The following is a 24,778-nucleotide window of genomic DNA, read 5'->3' as shown; positions in this document are numbered from 1 at the left end:
ACTTTGAAAGACTAAAGAACCAGGGGGGAAAAAAGCCATGAATTCTATGTGCTGTATTCCCCTAGTGCTGGAGTTCTGCCGTTCTTATTGATTGGTAAACTTGGCCTTGGGTGGCTGTTCTTGCTGATCTTCTGGGGAAGGGGCCTGTTGCCGTGGTTCCCAAATGTCTTTGCTGGATGCGGAATTGCCCCAACCTTGCTGGGTCTGGGGGTCCGGGCTAGGTAATCTGCTCATGTTTGCTCTCTGGAGCTTTCCTGCAAGCTTTGCGTACAGCTTTGGAGGATGAGAGTGAAAATGGCGGCCTCCCAAGCTCCGCCCCAGAGGAGCTGAGAACTCGGGGCCCCAATCCTCAGTGAGCCCCCAGAGAAAAGTCAATCACTCCCGTCTCCCCGGTCTCCAGCCGCACTCCGTGCTCACCCGGCCTGTGACCGAGCATTTCTATCTCTGGCACCCGACCCCGTGTGGAGTCTCCAAACTCAGCAGATTCCTGTGGTACGCACTCACACCACTCCTCCCGGGGGAGGAAGGGGAGTCTCCCCGGATCTGGCCCTTGTTGGGTCCCTGCTGGAAGAGCAGGGGCCCAACTGTGCCGCAGATCAGTTTATGGCAACCCCGACCTGACAGCCTGCGCCTCGGCTCTGTCTCTGCGGTCCACTTCCCCGCTCCGATACCTGGGAGCCCTGCCACACTCAGGCACCCCAGGTCTTTCTGTGACCCTGAGGGTCCTGAGACCACACTGTCCCACGAGGGTTCCACCCCCGCTTAGCCACTGGAGCGACATCCCTCAGAGGAGCCGACTTTTAAAAGTTCCGATTTTGTGCCCTGCAGCTCTAGCACTTGCTGGTAGTGGCTGATGGAGGCCCCCTGTCCCGCCGTCTATCTTCCCGAATAACGCCTCGGAGTCACTTCTCCCCACGTCCTACCTTCCAGAAAGTGGCCGCCTTTCTGATCAGACAGTTCCTGCTGTTCTTTTTTTCGATCTCCTGTTGAGTTTGTAGGTGTTCAGAATGGTTTGATCCCTATCTAGCTGAATTCCTGGGACCAGACGAAATTCAGGTCTCTTACTCCTCCGCCATCTTGCTCCACCCCCCAACATGGATGATTCTTAAGCGCATTTCACCAAGTGAAAGAAACCAGACCAAAATATCTACATATTGTGTGATTCCAATCATAGGACCTCTTGAAAGGGAAAAACCATAGGGATGGAGAACAAATCAGCAGTTTTCAGGGATTGGGAATGGGGAAAGTGGTTTACAACAAAAAGAACAATTGAAATTATTAGTGATAAAACTGTTTTCTAATGGTACCTAAGTAGTATACATGACTATACTTGTCCAAAACCCATAGAACAGGGGGCCTGGGTGGCTCAGTTGGTTAAGTGTCTACCTTCGGCTCAGGTCATGATCTCAGGGGCCTGGGATCAAGGCCTACATCGGGCTCCCTGCTCAGTGGGGAGCCTGATTCTCCCTGTGCCTGCTGCTCCCCCTGCCCCTCCCCCCATGCGTGCGTGTGCACACTCTCAAATAAAATCTTTTTAAAAAACCATAGAACTATAAATCACGACTGACTTTTACTGTATGTAAATTACAAATACAAATCTCTAATAGAACAGATGTATATTTGTACCTATTAAATGAGCAGACATTTACAAAAAGAGAGAAAGGCCATATTCTGATGAATGTGTGGAGAAATATGAACATTTATACACCACTGATGGGAATGTAATTTTTACAACTATACTGAGGACAATTCAACAGTACTTTTCAGATACCCTAATAATGCTCTCATCAAACTCAGTAATTCCCATTCTAGAAATTTAGTGCAAAGAAATAATTAGAAATATACACAACGATTAATGTACAATGAAGTTTATTACACTTTATAGGCAAAATTGGTAATATGCAAATGTCCAGCAGCATGTAATCATCTACCTAAATTTTGTTAGATCCGTATGAAATATTATGTAACAATACTGTGTTTTCAAAGAACGCTAGTAACATGGAAATATGTTATTTTCAAACGAAAAAAAGATGGGAGAACAACATATACAATATGATGTCAATTTTGTTTTTAAATTGTACACCTGAAATGAACAGAACACTATGTTTACTAACTGGAATTAAAATGAAAACTTGAAAAAACTGTGTTACAGACATTCTTTTTTAAAGGGGCAAAAGGAAACACACTCAGATGTTGAGTTGTTTTGTGGGTTATAAGATTATAGGTGTTCTTTACTTTTTAATTTATACCTTTGATTTTTCAACAGTGATCATCTGTTACTTTTATCAACAAGAAAAAAAGTATTTTTTAAATTCTGAAACAACAAACAAGCCCAGCCCAATCCAGCCAACTCCATGATCTTTTCTGTTGCCATCTTCACTTCGAAGACTACACTGCTGTCTCCTGGATGCCTGCTGTCCTCTTGTTCCTTCAAGTACTGGACTCATACTGCAGATGAACACCTGTCAAAGCAAGAGAGTGGCAGGATCTCTCCAAGAGCATGAAACCTCGAAGTTAATACTGGCCTAGTCAGCCACAGGCTGATACGATTATCAATCTTCATGACCTACGTAGGGAACAGATGTTTTTAAAGCTGTAATGCTCATATTACATAATTGGAAGTTCCCCTCTTCTAAATCTCTTCTAGAAAAGAATCTTTATAACTTTTAGATATTCTATCATGCTCTGGGGATTGACAAATAATAGGTCTAAGGGTTGACCTTTCAGTGTACTGTTTCCTTACACCTTGCCAGGTGTTTGGAGTTGCCTGGAACCACTGTGCTCTCCGCCTCTACCCCATCCATCCTATATATAAAAAACTGAGCTATTTGGTACTACTTGTGCTACCTTCTCTGTCCTCGGCCCCTCTAAAACCGTCACTGATCCAGAGAGTTCTAAGCTGAAAACCTCGTTCTGGGTTGTTTCTCAATAGGGGTCAAGAGGAATCTCTACAAAGGCAGCTGTACCTGAGAAGAGGGCTTGGAACAGCGACTCTCAAACAGCAACGGAAGTAGTGCACTGCAACTTAAAAGTCACTGGTTTAAGAAGCAAGCCTCAGGGCCTCCTCCAGGGACATAAAGGACCCTCACTTTTCTCCCCTCTCTTCCTCCATTACTAAGGGCAATAAGGAATTCACTCCTATCTTCACTCAACACACATCCAAGATCTCTCAGGTTTGTTTAACTTCCTTCATGTAGGCTTCTAGGTCCAGTATCTACTAAAATGTCAAATTTTTGTTACTCCATTATAGGATTTCATGGCCTCCTTCCCTCCTATATTCAGAGAAAAACATGGGTGTCACTCCAAACACTCACTGAGGCTTCATTCACAACAAGGCTCCTCCCAGATGATGACTGTTACAGATGGCCTGAGGAAGGGAAAAGAAAAAAAACAGAACAAAACCACACCCACTGAAACCCACCAGGGTCTGGCAGGGAATAAAAGGTGATTAGTGAGAGCAAGATGTGCACTAGAAAAACTCTGAAGAAGAGGCAAGACCCGGGATAAGGTACCAGATGGTGTGACCCAGGGTGTCCTGAGGAATCACTGGGAATATATTTTAAAGGCACAAGACTTTCCACTTGCCCTATTCTGCCCATCCCCAAGAGAGATAAAAGGTAACCTGGACTCCTGATACTGTTCACTATTAACCCCTGAGATAATCTGTTCTTATGCAACATATGCCCTAAGACAAGTCCTGATCTCTGATGGCTAACTCAGAAGGGGGGCTGGGATGGGGCAAGCCCTCCTACTAGTATTTTGTAATCAGCTGAGACCTCAGGAGTAAGTCCTGGGGCTGGGGTCCGCAGGGCTGCTGGCCTTGGCTACAGCTTCTCCAGTAACTGTCATGGTATAAGGAGGAAGTGGGTATCGGGCTGATTAACGTTAGTATTCCCCAACCACAGAGGCAAGTAGGACAAATTCGACCCCAACTCTAGCATTCATGACTCTCTGGGTCTTAAGAGATGGGAGGAAGGAAGTGCTAATGAAAGAGAGTGATTCCTAACAGCAGCTACGCAGGCCAGAGAAGTGCCAGTGGAAGGAGAAGGTATGGCTTTGGTTTGCTGTTGTCAGTGGTCTTATCTGAGTCAAGGAGCTGAAGGAAGAAGGAATAATGTGAAGTGCAGGGATAGGGGTTACTTTCAAGTCAGTTGACTGCCTTCCTTCCATGAAGCTGGGGGCCTTTGTTGCTGAAACCCAAACTCCTCCCTGGTGGCCTATATTCCAGCATTGGGGATCCAGCAATTTTTGACTACTGGAAACCTAACACAGCGAGCCTTATACCTTCTTTGAGGGATTTTTTTTTTTTTAACTGGGAATGTGGAGTACTCTTTATGGGAAGTGACAGTTCACATATGCACATACAGTATGATTTCTGAACAGAAAAAGTAGCTGAGAGGTCTAAGCATGCAACTGAAAGGAGCAACCTGGGTCTGGAGACTCTCCAGAGGATGATCCCTCCCTCTGCTGAGTCATGCCTTGTGAAGCTGAGATGACGACAGGCTGGAGTCACTCTCTGCTTCTTGCCTTTTCTTCTCCCTCACACGAAGTCTTCTACCAGGTTCTCCTGAGGAATAAATATAAAGCAGCCCCCACAGGAGGGGATGGGCTGTCTGAGGGCCTGGTCACTCTATCACAGTGGCTCTAAACCTTTAGTGAAATACTGAATCATGTGAAGACTATAACCAAAGAAAAATGACTACGTGCAATGTCGCAGGGTTCACAGAGACTCTCTTCTCCTAAACTTGACCTTCCGGGTCCCAAGGGACATCTCTCTGCATCAATTTCCAGTCCTTCCCAACAGCACAGCAGGTATCTACAATATGTCCACTAAACTGGATGGATCCTGACCTCAGAGTGGCTTTTGCAAAGTGGTCTTGTTTTTCACCACCCATCGATGCGAGCTTCTCTCGTCTATCCTTTATCTTAAAAGCTCAATTAGGTAACTGGACTGTCTTGTTCTAGTCAATCCATATGTGCGTTTTTGAAAGTGCTGCGCCTGTTTTATTTTTTTTAATTTTTTTTTTAAGGACAGTACCAGCCCATACTCCTCAACTCAGAGGCTCAGAAGCGAGAGTACATTATGGAACAGCCAACACGAGCTTGTACCATGTAACAGAGTTAGGTCAAGGTCAAGGGAAAGTTTTGATCCTAAGGAAACTTTTTTACGCCACTTCAAGCTGCCCAGTCTGCTGAGATGGCCATGGCATCCCCTCAGTTCTGAGGGCCAGCAGCTCCCCTAGCTGTCCTTGCTTGGGACTGCTGCTCATTCTCTCACACCCGGTATGTGACAGACCCAGATGGGGTAAATGGCAGAGCACAGAGCAAGGTGCCGGGGACAGACCAGGCGCTCAGTAAACGAGGGGATCGTTTCTGCTGGGCGTTCTGCAAACCGACACCGCAGTGCAATGTGCAAATCATAGTTTCTGTAACTTCGAAGACTCCCTGCCACTCTTCTGCGGCTCCCACTACTAACCCACTACATCCTTTCCTCTTTTGCATCTGCACAGCTGCCGTGAGCCAACCTCTAACCATTCCTCAGGCACTGAAGCCTTAATTCTAGCTGGCCCACAGTGCTCGTTCCCAGTCCAGCTTTCGCTATAACCCTGGATCACTTCAGTATGTAGGTAACGGACCATCTGACATCCCAGCTTCACAAGTATCTTGCCCGCTCCGGTTTTGAAATCTCAAGGCTTCAAAATCCACTCTCCGACCACAGGTCCTATTATTCCAAGTTTCCAACTACTCAACATCCATCTTGATCACGCCCAGTCCTCTTTTTAGTCACAGACTTTGAGCTCACTTTGGACCTACACTGCCTTCCACAGAGAGTCTGGATTTTCAAAGTCATTTCTGCATAACCCTTCTCTTGCTAGCTGTCCACTCCTCAATCAAAGGTCAGGCCCAGGCAATCAAATTTACTTGTGACAGTGGCCTAAGACCACTTTACAATTCCCTGAGTTTCAAGCTAGTTTCTCGCTTTAACTGAGTCATATCACATCTCACGTATCATTTAATATAATAGTACCCCACTTTAACATGCCAAAAGGCCCCACTCCAGCCTTTTGGCCCGAATATTCTGTAGACTCTGATTTGTCTCTGTAATCCTGTCCCTGGTCGGCTTCCTCTCCCCATCAGTCACCTCGACAATTACAAATCTTCAACCCCCTTCTCAGCTCCTCCTCCTAACTCTGAATCCCTGTGTTCCCGCAAGGAGGTAACTCCTTTCAACCAAGGCTATCCCAGCACCCCCATTCTGGAGCCAGAGGTTTCACCCTCCCAGCCTACATCGGTTCCCAGGATCTGATTCCATCTGCTATCGTCTTTCTCTCCCACATCTACAACACCTCCCTTCTCAGTGCTTCCCGCCCCGAAGTCTGCCAATTTTCTCCCACAGTAAAGGGGAAGCTTATATGACTCACTGAAGCGCCCTGATGGAATCGTTTAACTTGTATTCTAGCTGTCACGTCTTCTAACAGAAAGAAGGCTTCTCACGGAACAAGAACAATTAATCATTCGGAAATAAGAAAAGAAATGTGAGCCTGTTGGGTGGTGAACGGAAAGGGGAGGCCTACCTGTCAGTGTAGTAGGTAAGGGGATAGCTGAGGTAAAGCTGAAAGGGGAAACTGTGAATACCAGCCACAGGAGCAAACCCTGGACTGTGAGGATGAAGTTTCTGATCAGTGATCACTGTGGTCCTACCCAAGGAGCAACCAGCAGCAACTGGGGTGGCAGCGGCAGCCATGCAACATCTGCAAGTAGCCAAGACTAAAATGCAGGCATAGAGACAGAGCAGTTCACGGAAAACATAGTACCAAATATGACCCAGATGTGGCCCTTGTGCTGTTACGGCCCCTTCTCCCACCCTCGGCAAACATCACCGATGAGTCGTTAACGCTCTTTCACACTGCCCTGAGAGCTGGCTTCGGAATCCTTTTTATAAAACAGAATCAAGGCAGGTACTCCCAATCGGCTGGAGATAGTACTTGAGATGAAGTGAATATATTTGCTATGCTTGCACTACACAGAAAAGTCCTCAGCAAAAGGGTCAGAAGATAGGAGTAAGCTTCGGGAGAAAGCGTACTGAAGACAGCTTGGACGTTGTAGGCAACTGGCGGGGAAAAGCTGAGCCCATGGAGATCACAGAGCAGGCGCCCAATTAATGTCTGTTGATGATTCAGGTTTTCATTCAACAAACATTTAATGAGGCCTACAATGTGCACGGGATTAGGCACCGAATACAAAGATGAGTAAGGCACTGTCCTTGCCTGTAAGGAATTTAGAGTCTGGTAGACGAGAGCCATAGACCCGGACAATGATAATACAACCTGATAAGTGCTAGGACACTTAGCAGGTTGTATTATATCCATCCGAGTAGGATTTCTTCAGAAGAGCACAACTCCAGGTTGAGGTTGGATCCATGCCGTCCTCCCAGCCACCAGGGCCTGCTGTTGTCTCTGTCACGTGGTGAGCATCCCAAGAACTAACAATGATAGCTATGATTGATAGAGTGCTTATGACACACACTTGACAAATGTCCTCATAGAAACCCTGCAAATTAATTATGATATTAGATGAAGCAACTGAGGTTCAATGAGGTTAAGTAACATGCCTTAGATCACACAGCTAGTAAACAGTTGAGTCAGGTTTCAAGTCCAGTTTTGACCAACTCCAAAGCATTTTTCTACATTTTTAGGATAAGCTTTATTCAGGTGTAACACAACTTTTCAACAGGTTTCTATTTGGAAATAAGAGCAAAGGCAATAGATTAGTGATCAGGGCATGGACAAAATTCATCTGGTTTCCCAAGCCATTTGGCAGAGAAGAAAAAGAAGGCAGAGAACTGACTTCATACTAGCATACCATTGAAAACCTTCACGTCGGTTCATTTTCTTTTCTTCCTCGAACCCCAAGAGTTTCATTGACAATGCAAAATATAAGCACCTCTAGTTAACTATCTTCTTTTAATCCTTCTTTTAATCACAGTCAACATCATTATCAGCAGCAACTATAGTTGATACAGCATTTGACATACTTCTGACTCGTTCTAAGCAATTTACATGAACAATCCCATTAAATCCTTAAAAATCATTGCTATTACCACCCCCCAAACCACTGCAAAAGAAGATTATTACCCCTATTTTACATAAGTGAAAGGAAAGCCCCAGAGAGGTGAAAAACCATGCTTGACACCACACTGGTGAATCTAAAAGCAGATCTGAGCCTAGGCTATTTAGTCCCAAGGCCCAAACTCTTACTGTCCTGCTCTGCTGTCCTACTCGGAGCTTCCTCTCCCACCCCTTCTTCCCCTTAGTGCCCTCTAGGATGGCTACCTACACAGGGTCCACTGAAAATACCTAAGGTCTACTTAACTATAATCTCCTGTTAATCGTTCTAGTCACAGAAATCCATTCTCTGAATCCCCAGGGTCACTACTCTGAGCCCTAGGTGGAGAATCTTCTAAAGGACATGTTCCTCTTGCTTTGAGGAAAGAGGAAATGAATACTGCATCTACAGATTTTTGATTACTGAACATGTTTTACTGGGAGGTGTAACCATAAACACTGTCAAGTCCCTAAGCAAAACAGAACTGAGACAGTAACAATGAGGGCCACCTCTTCCCCGAGTGGGTTTTAGATAAGGAGAGCCTCTGCTCTGACTTTGGGCGACATGTGGTCATGAGGGAGGGCAGCTACTGATGAGAAGGACCAGGAACTAAGTAATCCTATGAGAGGTCTGCAGCTGTTCAGATGTCTGAGAATCAACATTTCCTATACAGCTGCACCCCAAGAGAAACCTGCAAAGCACGGTCCAGTCAAGCCCTGGTCCAAAAGAGACCAGGAGCAATGCCCATCTAGAAAACATGAGGGGGATTTCTCATCAAGGCCAGGGATGGAGGTAGGCGAATGCACATTTGCCCAAGTCTGAGAGCCTTAACTGGCCCCTCTATAAGGTCCGTGTTTGTACAGCCTCTAAGAAGTCAGGTCCTCTTCTCCACTCCCACTCCTTCTGGCCTCAGATCATTTATCATCTTACTTACTACCGTAGCCTTCTCACTAATCTCCCTGTCCGGATTTGAAGATCTTCCAGAACATACTCTATAGTACTGCCAGAGTGACCATCAAATGCATCTCCTACTGAAACACTCAAAATGGAATCCGCATTTCATGGAATACTATATAAGGATCTATCATCAGCCTACATTTCTAACCCAATTTCAGGAACTACTCGTAGTCCCCCCATTTCATCATTCTATCTCCAATGTCCATGCCTTTGCTTAAAAGGTCCTTCCCTGTTTTCTTCCTGGTCAAGCTTTACTTCTTTTAAGAATCCCCTGAAGCATCAGTTCCTCCAGCCTCTGGCATCTCCATACTCAATCAAATGATTTCTCTTCCGAACCCCATAGTATCTTGTACGTACCTCCACTGTAGAGCATACCATACTGTTGTAATTATCCGTGTACATGTCAAACTCTCTCACTAGACTGAGAACTCCTGAGGGCAGGGACTGTGTCTAAATTCGTCTCCATATCCCCATCTCCCAGCACCGTGTCGTAGCTCAAAAGGCAGCAGAGAGAAGAAACTGCAGATGCAGGAGAGAGAATAAAGCAATATTTTTGACTTGGGGTACAATACAAATATGCTGATTAAGCTGAAGCTATAGAAGAACATTTCAGCTCAGTACTGCACGTGAGTCTTCAAAGAGACAAGGTGACTTAGGAAGGACTTCCCCATCACTAATTGTACTGACCCACTGGATAAATTTAAGGCCATTTGTTGGGTATATCTTAAAAGAACTTGAATTAGGATCAAACTGAAATAAGCAGGCTTGGATATGAGGCTCTTAAGGTCCTTCCATTCCTGAGGTTCTAAATCTGCAACCTAGGCTATATCCAAGGGAGCCATCATGCCGAGCCTATGTCACAGACCCATGAGTGACTTGGCTCCCAGAATCGTGGCAGGGGCCGAGGTTTCACTCCCATCCATACCAGACTGATTGCAAACTAACAATATAACCCATTCCCTCAGGCCCTGCTTTCCCAGGTGTCCCTTGAACCAGGAGCAGGAAATACTTTAAATGCTTTCAGGGTTACCAAGAAGGATCTCATGACCCCGAGTATCTTCCACAACTTGCTCCCTAAAGCCTTAGTTTTCTCCTTGAACCGTTAGTGCCTCTGATCAATGTTTGTTAAAATGCCATTTAATCTAATGTGGTGAGTTGGCATTAATCAAGTGTATACTAAAGGATGGATAAAAGCAACACAACCCTTCTGTCCCCCACAGGAAATCATTTAGCCTGATCTTCCCCTCCCTCCAACACAAATCAATGAATACCCACAAAATAACACTGATTTTTAATTCTGGTATTCAGTTTCCTTAACTGCGAAATATGGAGATTGTACTGAATGGTCTCCCAAATCCCTCCTACCCCAGAGAAACTCAAAGAGTTTTCAAACCCATGTTTTTCCATTTGTAAAATAAACACATGAAATCTGTTCTTCCAAATTCACCCAATTTCTATAAGGGTCAAATAAAACCATGTTTGTGAAAGGTTTCCAAATGATAAAGTGCTATACAAATTTAAGGAATTACTCTTGTGAATCAAGATATACTAGAGGAGATATATTGTAAATTAAGATATACTGGAGAAGTATGCTCTGCCATTAATTAGATAAGTTACCCTAACAAATTTATTCTCTCTCTCTGGGATGCCTCAGAAAGTTGTGGTGATGATGAAATGGGAACATGTGAAGTAGGCACACAATAATACTCAGTTTCATTTGTCCTCATTGAGATAGTCAGAATCTCAGAAACAAATGTGACCTTTAAGTGCATGTAATCCAACCTCTCATTACAATGCAGGGAGATTCTCGGGGCACCTGGATGGCTCAGTTGTTAAGCATCTGCCTTCGGCTCGGGTCATGATCCCAGGGTTCTGGGATCGAGCCCCGCATCAGGCTCCCTGTTTGGCGGGAAGCCTGCTTCTCCCTCTCCCACTCCCCCTGCTTGTATTTTCTCTCACGCTGTCTCACTCTCTGTCAAATAAATAAATAAAATCTTAAAAAAAATGCAGGGAGATTCTCAAATTCCATTCCAAGTGGTCACAGAAAAACCATTAGGTATCACTTCCAAGAATACTGTCATCTTTGTGGACAGTTCTTAAATCTGTTTATCCATTAACTAGAACTACCTTCAAAAGCAGCAAAAATCAACTATTCCTGACTCTATCAAAGATCTGAAAACAGATTATCAAACTCTTTATTTTGGACGTGTTGTCTCCCACAATCTAAACAGCCCTAATTCCTATGATGCTTCTCATAGGATCTAAGTTCAAAATCCCTCTCAGAATCCTGGATGTTCTCTAGCTCCCTCTTGGAGAGGTGCTCTTAAAATTGAAACAAAACCATCAGGTAGAACAGGACTCTTACCTCTCTGATTCTAAACTTTTGTAGTGAGAACACAACAAGTTAGCCTTATATTGGAGGGCATGAAGGTCTTCAATGGGTACATATCCTGTATACAATGGGCACCGAGTTCCCAGAAGCTTAAGTATAGAGGACGCACTTCTAAATGGGAAAGAAGAATTGATGGGATGCTGGCAGCACTAAAAACAAATGGCTTACTACATAATTTCCCTAGTATTAGAAATCATCTCTGTAATTAATACAAAACAAGGATATGGAACACTATAAATAAGGCAGACTCCTAGGGCCACGTGGAAGTAATGTTACCATGATATCCAAAAAAATACATTTTGTATGACCTTTTATACTGAAGAATCTAGTCTACGCAGATGACATCTTCTGTACTTTTCGAAACAGAATCTCAGTTCCTAGGACATCTGCCTATTTCCTTCAGAAACTAGGAAAAAATATTGAAGATAATAAGTATAACAGATACACACAATACTTAAGACCTGAATAAAAGGAGAAACATACCACATTCATGTATGAGATTATACAGACGATAGCTCTCCAAAAATCAATCTATGCATTCAGTGCCATTCCAACTGCAATTCCAATGGTATTCATGGTGAGGACTTGACAAGTTGTTTTTAAGGGTCTCCTGGAAGAATAAGTACATGAAAATAAAGACTTTTTTTTTTTTTAAAAAGAAAGAAAGAGGGACTCGCTGTACTAATGTTATTAAGAACTAGGCATGTACAGGGAGAGGAAAGATGGCGGAGGAGTAGGGGACCCTATTTCAACTGGTCCCCGGAATTGAGATGGGTATCTTACCAGACCACTCTGAGCACCCATGAAACCAGCCTGAGATGTAAGAAGATCTCGATCTCTACAAACAGAATATCGCAGGCGATTGGTTTCGAGGTACGAAGTGGGGAGCCCTGATTCTGCGGGCACATATCGGAGGATAAACAGCAGCGGGAGGGAGTCTGTCTGTGGGGATCCTACACTGCTATTGAGCGACAGCCTCGCGCACTGGGGACGGGGCACAGACTCGTAGACTGGTAGCGGCGGGGAAAGGACTTTAGGGCAGTCCCCGGGGCAGAAACCCGGAGCGGTGGGGTCACGCGCGCGAACTGGGAGCAGCTGGCGGTTTTAGAAGCACAAACGGCAGAGACGTGCCCGACCTGGAGGCAGGACTGGGAGCGCTGCGGAGGGGCGCACAACCCAGGCGGCTGCAGGTTATAGCAGCACAGACAGAAACGGAGACGGTGTGGCCTGGAGAGCTCACTGAAGAACAGACTGCGATCTCTCTGCTCTGAGGCAGAGGGTTGGAAATGGTCTCCTCTGCTCTGACTCCCGGAAGAGATGCCAAAAGCCACCAGGGAAAGCCACCAGAGAACAAAAGCCCCCAAAACTGATTCCCGCTGAGCCCATCCCCCGCCACAGGGGGGCAGGGCAACTCTACCCAAACAGGGTTACCTGAGTAACAGTGTGGCAGGCCCCTCCCCCAGAAGAGAGGCTGGGAAAACAAGAGGCCAGCAACCCTAAGGTCCCAAGAAAACAGGTGCATCTTGCTTGGGTCCTGGTCAATAATTTGGACTCTATACATTCTCTCAAACACAAAACAGAATGACTAGGAGGAGGAAGCTCCAAATTAGAAAAGACTCAGAGATTATGACTTATGCCTCAGATTTACAAATGGATGCAGATATAACCAAGATGTCGGAGATGGAATTCAGGCTAGCAATTGTGAAGACAATGGCTAGAATGGAGAAATCAATTAATGGCAACATAGAGTCTCTAAGGGCAGAAATGAAAGCTGAATTGGCAGAACTTAAAAATGCTATCAATGAGATCCAGTCCAATCTAGATAATCTAACAGCTAGAGTAAGTGAGGCAGAAGAACGGATAAGCGACCTGGAAGACAATATAATAGATAAAAAGGGAAAAGAGGAGGCCAGGGAGGGGCGCCTGGGTTGCTCAGTTGTTATGCGTCTGCCTTCAGCTCAGGTCATGGTCCCAGGGTCCTGGTATCGAGCCCCGCATCGAGCTCCCTGCTCGGCGGGAAGCCTGCTTCTCCCTCTCCCACTCCCCCTGCTTGTGTTCCCTCTCTCGCTGTGTCTCTCTCTCTCACTGTCAAATAAATAAATAAAATTTAAAAAAAAAAGAGGAGGCCAGGGAAAAACAACTCAGAATCCATGAAAATAGAATTAGAGAAATAAGTGACACCATGAAGCATTCCAATGTCAGAATAATTGGAATCCTGGAGAGAGTGGAGAGAGAGAGAGGACAAGATGTATTTAAGCAAATCGTAGCTGAGAACTTCCCTAATCTGGAGAATGAAACAAACATTCGCGTCCTAGAGGCAGAGAGGACCCCTCCAAAGATCAAGGAAAATAGGCCAGCACGCCAGCATGTAATAGTAAAAGTTGCAAATCTTAGAACCAAGGAAACCATTAAGGGCAGTTAGGGGGAAGACATTCCTTACTACAAAGGGAGGAACATCAGAATAACATCAGACCTATCCACAGAGACCTGGCAAGCCAGAAAGGCCTGGCAAGACATATTCAAGGTACTAAATGAGAAGAATATGCAGCCAAGAATACGTTATCCGGGAAGGCTGTCATTTAGAATGGATGGAGAGATGCAGAGCTTCCACGACCGGCAGAAACTGAAAGAATATGTGACCGCTAAGCCGGCCCTGCAAGAAATATTAAGGGGGTTTCTATAAAAGGAGAAAGACCCCAAGAGACATATACAACAGAAATTTACAGGGACAATCTATAAAAACAACGTCTTCACAGGCAACATGATGACAATTAATTCATATCTTTCAATAATCACTCTCAACGTGAACGGCCTAAATGCTCCCATAAAACGGCACAGGGTTGCAGACTGGATCAAAAGACAGGACCCATCCATATGCTGTCTACAAGAGACTCATTTTGAACCTAAAGATACATCCAGACTGAAAGTGAAGGGATGGAGATCCATCTTCCATGCCAGCGGACCTCAAAAGAAAGCTGGGATAGCAATTCTTATATCAGACAAATTAGATTTTAAAGTCTGTAATTAGAGACACAGAAGGACACTATATCATGCTTAAAGCGTCTATCCAACAAGAAGATCTAACAATTGTAAATATCTATGCTCCCAACATGGGAGCAGCCATCTACATAAGCCAACTGTTAACCAAAATAAAAAGTTATATTGATAACAATACATTAATTGTAGGAGACCTCAATACTCCACTCTCAGCAATAGACAGATCATCTAAGCAGAAAATCAACAAGGAAACAAGAGCTTTGAATGATACACTGGACCTGATGGACCTCATAGATATTTACAGAACATTCCACCCTAAAACAACAGAATACTCATTCTTCTTGAGCGCACATGGAACTTTTTCCAGAACAGACCACATACTGGGTCACAAATCAGGTCTCAACCGATACCAAAAGATTGAGATTATTCCCTGCATATTCTCAGACCACGATGCTTTAAAACTGGAACTCAATCACAAGAAAAAAATTGGCAGAAATTCAAACACTTGGAAGCTAAAGACTACTCTGCTCAAGAATGTTTGGGTCAACCAGGAAATCAAAGAAGAACTTAAACAATTCATGGAAATCAATGAGAATGAAAACACATCAGTCCAAAACCTATGGGATACTGCAAAGGCAGTCCTAAGGGGGAAATACATAGCCATCCAAGCTTCACTCAAAAAAATAGAAAAATCCCGAATTCACCAACTAACTCTACACCTTAAAGAACTAGAGAAAAAGCAACAAACGATGCCTAAGCCACGCATTAGAAGAGAAATAATTAAGATTAGAGCAGAGATCAATGAATTAGAAACCAGAAACACCTGGTTTCTGATCAGATCAGATCAATGAAACTAGAAGCTGGTTCTCTGAAAGAATTAATAAGATCGATAAACCACTGGCCAGACTTATCCAAAAGAAAAGAGAAAGGACCCAAATTAATAAAATTATGAATGAAAGGGGAGAGATCACGACTAACACCAAGGAAATAGAAAACAATTACTGGAAATTATTATCAACAACTATATGCCAATAAACTAAGCAATCTGGATGAAATGGAGGCCTTCCTGGAAACCTATAAAGCTGCCAAGACTGAAACAGGAAGAAACTGACAACCTGAATAGGCCAATAACCAGTAACGAGATTGAAGCAGTGATCAAAAACCTCCCAAAAAACAAGAGTCCGGGGCCTGATGGATTTCCTGGGGAATTCTACCAAACATTCAAAGAAGAAATAATACCTATTCTACTGAAGCTGTTTCAAAAAACAGAAACAGAAGGAAAACTTCCAAACTCATTCTATGAGGCCAGCATTACCTTAATCCCCAAACCAGGCAAAGACTCCATCAAAAAGGAGAATTTCTGACCAACATCCCTGATGAATATGGATTCCAAAATCCTCAACAAAATCCTAGCTAATAGGATCCAACAATACATTAAAAGGATCATGCACCATGACCAAGTGGGATTTATCCCCAGGATGCAAGGGTGGTTCAACATTTGCAAATCAATCAATGTGACAGAACACATTAATAAGAGGAAGGAGAAGAACCATACGGTCCTCTCAATTGACGCAGAAAAAGCATTTGACAAAATACAACATCCTTTCCTGATTAAAACTCTTCAGAGCATAGGGATAGAGGGAACATTCCTCAAGTTCATAAAAGCCATCTATGAAAAACCCACAGCGAATATCATCCTCAATGGGGAAAAGATGAGAGCCTTTCCCTTAAGATCAGGAACCTGTCAAGGATGCCCACTCTCACCTCTATTGTTCAACATAGTACCAGAAGTCCTAGCAACAGTAATCAGACAACAAAAAGAAATAAAAGGTATTCAAATTGGCAAAGAAGAAGTCAAACTCTCTCTTTTCGCAGACGACATGATACTTTATGTGGAAAACCCAAAAGACTCCACCCCCAAATTACTAGAACTCATACAGCAATTCAGTAATGTGCCAGGATACAAGATCAATCCACAGAAATCAGTTGCTTTCTTATACACTAACAATGCAACTGTAGAAAGAGAAATTAGAGAAACGATTCCATTTACAATAGCACCAAAAACCGTAAGATACCTCAGAAAAAACACAACCAAAGAGGTAAAGGATCTATACTCTAGGAACTACAGAACCCTCATGAAAGAAATTGAAGAAGACACAAAAAGATGGAAAAATATTCCATGCTCATGGATAGGAAGAATAAACATCATTAAAACGTCTACGCTACCCAGAGCAATCTATACCTTCAATGCCATCCCGATCAAAATTCCAATGACATTTTTCAAAGTGCTGGAACAAACAATCCTGAAATTTGTATAGAATCAGAAAAGACCCCGAATCGCCAGGGAAATGTTGAAAAAGAAAAACAAAGCTGGGGGCATCACGTTGACCGATTTCAAGCTATATTACAGAGCCGTGATCACCAAGACAGCATGGTACTGGCACAAAAACAGACAGAAAGACCAATGGAACAGAATAGAGAACAGAATAATCTTTGACAAAGCAGGAAAAAACATGCAATGGAAAAAAGACAGTCTCTTCAGTAAATGGTGCTGGGAAAATTGGACAGCCAAATGCAGAAGAATGAAACTCGGCCATTCTCTAACACCATTCACAAAGATAAACGCAAAGTGGATGAAAGACCTCAATGTGAGACAGGAAGCCATCAAAATCCCAGAGGAGAACATAGGCAGTAAGCTCTTTGACATCGCCCACAGCAACTTCTTTCAAGATACATCTCCAAAAACTAGTGAAACAAAAGCAAAAATGAACTTTTGGGACTTCATCAAGATCAAAAGCTTCTGCACAGCAAAGGAAACAGTCAACAAAACAAAGAGGCAACCCACAGAATGGGAGAAGATATTTGCAAATGACACTACAGATAAAGGGCTGGTATCCAAGATCTATAAAGAACTTCTCAAACTCAACACCCAAAAAACAAATAATCAAGTCAAAAAGTGGGCAGAAGATATGAACAGACAGTTCTCTGAAGAAGACATACACATGGCTAACAGACACATGAAAAAATGTTCATCATCATTAGCCATCAGGGAAATCCAAATCCAAATCCAAATCAAAACCACATTGAGATACCACCTTACACCAGTCAGAATGGCAAAAATGGACAGGGCAAGAAACAACAAATGTTGGAGAGGTTGTGGCGAAAGGGGAACCCTCTTACACTGTTGGTGGGAATGCAAGTTGGTACAGCCACTTTGGAAGACAGTGTGGAGGTTCCTCAAAAATTTAAAAATAGAGCTACCCTATGACCCAGCAATTGCAGTCCTGGGTATTTACCCCAAAGACACAGATGTAGTGAAAAGAAGGGCCATATGCACCCTAATACTCATAGCAGCAATGTCCGCAATAGCCAAACTGTGGACAAAGCCGAGATGCCCTTCAACAGATGAATGGATAAATGAAGATGCGGTCCATATATACAATGGAATATGACTCAGCCATCAGAAAGGATGAATACCCAACTTTTACATCAACGTGGATGGGACTGGAGGAGTTTATGCTACGTGAACTAAGTCAAGCAGAGAAAGTCAATTATCATATGGTTTCACTTAGGACATTAGGAGAAGGAAGGGAACAATGAAGGGGGGGGAAATCGGAGGGAGAGATGAACCATGAGAGACTTTGGACTCTGAGAAATGAACAGGGTTTTAGAGGGGAGGGGGAGGGGGGATGGGTTAGTCCGGTGATGGGTATTAAGGAGGGCACGTACTGCATGGAGCACTGGGTGTTATACGAAAACAATGGATCGTGGATTGCCACATCAAAAACTAATGATGTATTGTACGGTGACTAACATAACAATAAAATTAAAAAAAAAAAAACTAGGCACGTACAAAAGGACAGCAACCACACTAATCACAATGTGAGCAGTTTATTTTATATATAATTTTATATGTTAATTATAAAAACATGGAAGTTTATTCATTATATGCTTATATACAATAAATACATAATTATGTAACACATATATCATATATACATGAGGTAGTTCAAACCAGAAATTCTCAATATGAAACACCACAGTAAATAACTATTGGGTCAAAAAAGAAATGTAAATTACGATCAAACACACTTAACAAGCAACAAAACAAGACCACCACTAATGAGATTCAGCCTGTACTACATAAAGCCTTATGTTCTCTTATTTATTATAAAGTAGTGAAAAAGAATTACCTCAGTAAAGATGACAAACACAATGGGAGCCAAACAAAGGTGAGAAGAGGACAGAAAGATTATGTGAATGAATAATGGCCAAAACTTGCCAAATTTGATGAAAAAGTATTAATCTATACATCATGCAAGAAGATCAATGTATGCCAAGAAGGATAAACTCAACGACATTCAAATCAAATCTAGACTCATAATAATCAAATTGTCAAAGTTACTTCAGAATCTTGAAGGCAGCAAGAGAAAAACTCATCATATGTAATGGATCTTAAGTTAAGTTTTCATAAACCATAGAGAGCAGAAAATAGTGGGATGATTATATTCAAACTACTGAAGGAAATGAACGTTGACCGAGAATTCTGTATCCAGCAAAACTATCCTGGAGAAATGAAGGAGAAATTATGACACTCCCAGATACACAAAAATTAAAAGAATTCAGTGCTAACAGACACGCCTTACAAGAGATACAAAAGAGTCCTACAGGCAGAAATGAAAGGACACTAGACAGTAACTCATATATATATGAAAAATAAAAGAGCACAAGTAAAAGTAAATGCATAGATAAATTTAAAAGACAAAAAAATTCAATTTTAATTGTAACATTTTTTGCTCATTTCTGACTTGAAGACAGTAGCATAAAGGAGTAACTAGAGGACTGTGTTAATGTGTTTACATTGCATACAGATGTAATCTGTATAATAATAACAGCACAAAGAGGGGAGGGAACAAAGATACAGTGGAGCAAATTTTGTCCACAATTGAAATTAAGTTGGTATTAACCTGAAAACAATTATTTTAATGTAAGATGTTAATTGAAATACCAGAGCAACCATGAAAAGAATGTTAGAAAATACAGTAAAAGAAACAAAAAGACGTAAGACACATGGAAAACAAATAGGAAAACAATAGACATCAGTCCTACCTTATCAGTATGTTTAATTACATTACACATAAAAAGACACAACCAAATCTGACTCAAGAAGAAAAATCTGAATAGACCTATAAAAATAAATATGATAATTAATCTATAAAAGTCCCCCCAAAAAGAGTCCTTGAACAGATGACTTTAATAGGTGAAACGTTTAAAGAATTAATACCAGTCCCTTGCTTAATGTTCCCAAAAAAATATTAGAGAAGAAAACACTTTCCAACTCATTCTGTGAGGTCCACATTAGCCTGATAACAAAGCCAGACAAAGATAAAATGAGGAAACTATAGAGCAAGCTACCTTTTGAATACAGATTTCCAAAAATGTCCAACGTAACATTAGCAAACCAAATCTAGAAATGAAAATGATCATATACCATGACCAAGTCAGATTTACCTCAGTACAGCAAAGTTGGCTTAATATCTGAAAATCAATGAATCTAATACACTGTATTTACAGAATAAAGAGGAAACCTCATGATCATGTCAACAAATGCAGAAAAAGCATTTGACAAATTTGATGACAACCACTCATGATTTAAAAAAATGAAAACCTCAACAAACTAGAATAGAAGGGAATTTTCTACATTTGACAAAGGGCATCTACAAAAACTGTACAGCTATCATTGTAATTAATAGAAAAAAAGTGTATTTCCACTAAGACCAGGAAGCCTGCTCTTGCCAATACTGTACAGGAGGTTTTATCCAGAGTAATTAGGCAGAAAAAAGAAGTAAAAATCAACAAGATTAGAAAGAAAGAAGTACAATGATCCGTATTTGTAGGGGATATAATCTTATACATAAAAATCCTAAGGAATCTACCAAAAAACCCATACCCCACCTAATATTAAATTGGTGGGTAAAATCACCAAAACATGCTACGTGATAGAAGCCGTCGACATAAAGGCCACATACTGTATGATTCCATTCATATGAATGTCTAGAACAGACCAACCCACAGGGACAAAAAGTTAGATTAGTGGTTTCAGGGATTGCGGAAGAGGAAAATGAGGAATTACTGCTACTGGGTGTGGGGCTTCTTTCTGGGGTGATAAAAATGTTTTATAGTAATACAGAAATAATGACTGCACAATTCTATGAATATACTAAAAGCCACTGAAATGTAAAAGGGTAATTTCAGAGTATATGAATTATATCACAGTAATTATTATTTTTTTAAAAGAAGTTATTTGCCTTATTCAGAGTCACACTGATTAGCAAGGTTGCTAAGATAGGCATTTAATTTTATGACAAAATTGAGAGGACACTTGTTAGCTATAACCCCATTGACAGGCTGCCCCCAAATAGTGCTTACCAGTATCTTGGCCATGAGTGCAGGTAAAGGATTTGTCAAAGTATCAAACTGCCCAGTATGTGTAGGCATAACATGTAAACATGTAAGCAAAGATTAGAGATAAAGGAATACCACATGGAGATTAGCCCTATCATTGAAATATTCTCATCCACTAGGACATGTAAATTTTCCAGTGATACCATGAAGTCACAAGATGATCCCTTTTTTTTTTTAAGATTTTATTTATTTGACAGAGAGAGCAAGAGAGCACAAACTGGGGGAATAGCAGAGGGAGAGGGAGAAGCAGGGCCCCCACCAAGCAGGGAGCCTGATGCGGGGCTCAATCCCAGGACCCTGGGATCATGACCTGAACCAAAGGCAGACGCTTAACCATCAGCCACCCAGGCGCCCCTGATGATCCCGTATTTTAACTGGGCTAAATAATGATCCAGTAGTGAAGTAACAGAGGCAAGATTTGACAAAGAAGAGTCACTAAAGAACCTCAAAAACAGAAGGTACCCCTACATGTGACCACAGGTGGTAAAAAGAAAATCTTAGCAGGACCAGATCTACAATACAGAGGAACTGCTGAGTCAACAACTAGACAACATATATTTCCGGCAACAAACAGGAAAAATATGACAACTCACAACCAAACAAGACAGTGGAATACCAAAATTTTCTTAATGTGGAAAAAGTCTAAGACTCAACAAATATATTTGAATCACCTTGGTGACTATGCTTTAGATGAATACTATTCAACAAATGATGGCTCACCAAGATAAAATTCTGGGTACATTTTTTGATTAAATGAATAATGGCAGTATAACAACTCATGGACCTGTGGTTTCATAATACGGCTAAGAACAGTACTTCCAGAACCACTCAACCCACGGGTGGCAGATCCTAATATCTAATGTTTTGCTAATAGACATTATTCCAGGCAGTCAACTGAAGGAGCAAAGGTAAATAGTTAATACTAAATAGTAACAGCTAAATAGTTAATACTATTAGAATATACCCAATCTACTGAGCAACACTGAACTAAAAGTAAACAACAGTTACACACGTGAAGCACTATAATGTGCTAAGCAACACAGATGCCAACACAAAAGCACGATAATTTGCAGCAAATTCTTTAAGAGCCTCATTGTACTGGCACAGAATGGAGGGATTCTAATGAACTGCAACCGGCAAATACGCTGGTAAGTTGGCATGTAATGTCACCCCTAAAGGGGCAATGCAGAGTGGACCATTAGGAACTTCATAAAGCCAGACTGTTATTTGTAAGCCTCTAGGCAGCATCATCAAATAAAGGGAAGAGGACTGAAGTTATAGCATAGGACATGAGCAACGTGAGTTAATGTGAATACATAAATATGTGAAAGTATAGCTATCCAGGTTTTTGATATTATCTATCCTAGTGTCTGATCAGAATGCCAAATTTCCCCACAGAAGACTGCCATCTGATAGCAAAAGTCTATGTTATTGCACTACAAAATGCAGTTAATGTCTCAGTATTTAGAAAATGGGTGTCCAACCTGTAATCTTATTGGGCAACATGACTGTACTATTTGCACAGGATGGAAATAGCCCAACTAGGTAATAGGTTTTCTAACTAAAATTAAACACTGCACCTAAAAACAGTGACTGATGTATCACTATGTGTTTACACGTGTATGTATGACTACAGTTCCAAAAATCAAAAGCCCTTAAGATGCAATGCTTTTTTTTTTTTTTTTTTAATAAGCAGCAGTTTTTACTAAAATTTTATTTGGTCTAAACTTTGGAACAGAGCTGTGCTCCAGAAATTTCCAAAGGACAAGGTCACAATTACATATAGAAGATTTGCTTCTCATTTGTCCACACAAAAACCAAAACTGGAAATTCATCACAACTATATACATGGCAAGATAATCCTTTGCTGAGTTTAGTTGCTGATTGGGTGTTAAATCCCATCTGAAGAATCAATTCAGCTAGAAAAATAAAAGCAGCACCATGTCTGAGATGTGCATCCTATTTCAGGACAGCAATTCTCCAGTGGAGGCTGTTGGCAATACAACAAAGCAGTGTCTACAAGAGCATGCTTAGGAGGGGCAAATGGATAATTAGAAGAGAGGGATGGCAGTAGCACACTTTCAAGAAAACAAAATATTCCAAAAGCATTTATTAAAAAAAAAAAAAACCTGCTAAGCTTAGCTGTACTACCAATGTAGGAAAATGGCTGTAAAATCTTAGAGGAACCATAAGAGCTACTGACAGTGATAGACATTTACTAACTAGAAAAATACAATCAAGCCCATCAGTGGATAGTCGAGAACCACAGTGTTTAGAAGAACCCCGGCTGGCTCAGACCAAAAGTGCTAGCACTATACTAAAACAACTTCCTGTTCACTTGCAGGAAGACTGTCCTTAAAGCCAATGGGTGGAGATGCCAATTGTGATCATATGGTTCCCATAGAGCAGGGGCGCTACAGGTGACAAAATTATATTAGAACCTTTTCAGATAGCAACCATGTTGAAGACAGGAACTCATACTAATTAGGCATTGCAGAATTTCATCACCTAAGAGATTGTTCCGTATTTGTTGATGGCAAACTCCCACCTGGAGTTTTGCTTCCTAGCTCACTTGAGGAGACATCTTATCAATGTTGTCCTGAGGCAATTCTGATTTCTTATTAATATTGAGGTGTGCTGGGAGGCACCTCACAATATGCCAAGGGGTCCTAGAAAGGACCTTTGTATGGATGGGGTCCAGGACAGACTACAGGGAGACCTATGTGTTTCTGATTCACATACTCTACTGCAAAACAGGGAGGGAGCAATGAAGGTAAACTGACCTTAACTTCCAAGGATGAGAGAGCTTCAGGCACAACAGGGGGCTTCTTTTAATCATTAAAACGGCCAAGCAGGGAAGCATGTCCATGAACCCCACCCAAACTGCAAGAACGCAGTAAAAAGTATTTATCCCTCTCTCCTTGCAGGAAGCTTGCCCAGTTTAGAGTTAGCCCATGCATAAAAACTGATGCTTTTCACTTAAAAATGCCCCTTTCTCCTTCTCTCTCTCTCTCTCTCGTAGTCTAAAACTGACAATTCAGAAGCTGGTTTTATTCCCACCTCTGCCAGTATCACTTTTAAAGCTTAAAATAAACCAAATCTTTTTGACAGGTAATTGATGGCGAGATGTGAGCCAGGAAATGGAAAGGAAGCTTTCAGAGCCTTTTTAAAAACCAAGCACAGTAAAAGCACCTCATCCAAAGGGCAGACAACTCAATACAGGAAGGGTCCTGAGTACAGAGTACACTGGGCATTCTGGCTGGCAGTCATCAAAGATTACCTTTATTGGTGTTTACGGGCATCAAAAAACATTTTGCGCTAAGTGTACCACAACCAAAAGGCATCAGGCTCATCCCTCCTCCCGATGAAAGCAGGGCTAGTCTTTGTCCTTTTTACTGTAAGTGTTCTGGATGATTCTTGGGGTCAATGCCCACAACCATCCTGACGAAAAGCCACCTCACTACATTCTTTACCACACGCTCTCGTCCTAACATAAGGTATGGGATTTCTTAAATCTTTTATTTTGGAATCTCATCCAAGACCTCCTAACTCTAGAGTACATCCTGCACTACTGCACTTAGTTAAAAGCCAGTGGGGGAGTGTGCCTGAGTGGCTGAAGTCGGTTAAGCGTCCAACTCTTGATTTCAGCTCAGGTCATGATCTCGGGGTTGTGGGATCGAGCCCCGTGTTGAGCTCTGCACTCAGCGGGGAATCTGCTTGAGATTCTCTCTCTCCCTCTGCCTCTCCCCCTCATGCTTGCTCACTCTCTCTAAAATAAATAAATAAATCTTTTAGAAAAAGGCAATTCTTAAAGAGTTACTGATCTTCCTAGGAACACAGTCATCACCAGACACTGATAAG

At 42.1% G+C, this 24,778-nt stretch overlaps 1 long non-coding RNA gene across 10 annotated transcripts in view; it reads right to left on the bottom strand.

Moving 5' to 3' along the window:
• Nucleotides 1-845: 845 nt before the first annotated feature.
• LOC113930622 overlaps nucleotides 846-24,778 on the bottom strand; it is a 61,296-nt gene continuing 37,363 nt past the window's right edge. For 4 of the 10 annotated variants that reach the window (XR_003522546.2, XR_003522547.2, XR_003522544.2 and 1 more), the window contains 2 exons: nucleotides 11,939-12,065; nucleotides 847-9,582 (listed from right to left, as the gene is read on the bottom strand). This is a non-coding gene — a long non-coding RNA (uncharacterized LOC113930622). Of the gene's footprint in view, nucleotides 9,583-11,938; nucleotides 12,066-24,778 lie in introns of all 10 variants that reach the window. The other 6 variants (XR_003522553.2, XR_003522549.2, XR_003522550.2 and 3 more) reach the window with 6 other exon arrangements.

The sequence above is a fragment of the Zalophus californianus genome, chromosome X (genome assembly GCF_009762305.2).
Source record: "Zalophus californianus isolate mZalCal1 chromosome X, mZalCal1.pri.v2, whole genome shotgun sequence".
Lineage (NCBI taxonomy): Eukaryota > Metazoa > Chordata > Mammalia > Carnivora > Otariidae > Zalophus > Zalophus californianus.
The sequence above is the reverse complement of the archived record's forward strand: the minus strand, read 5'-3'. Positions and strand labels throughout refer to the sequence as shown.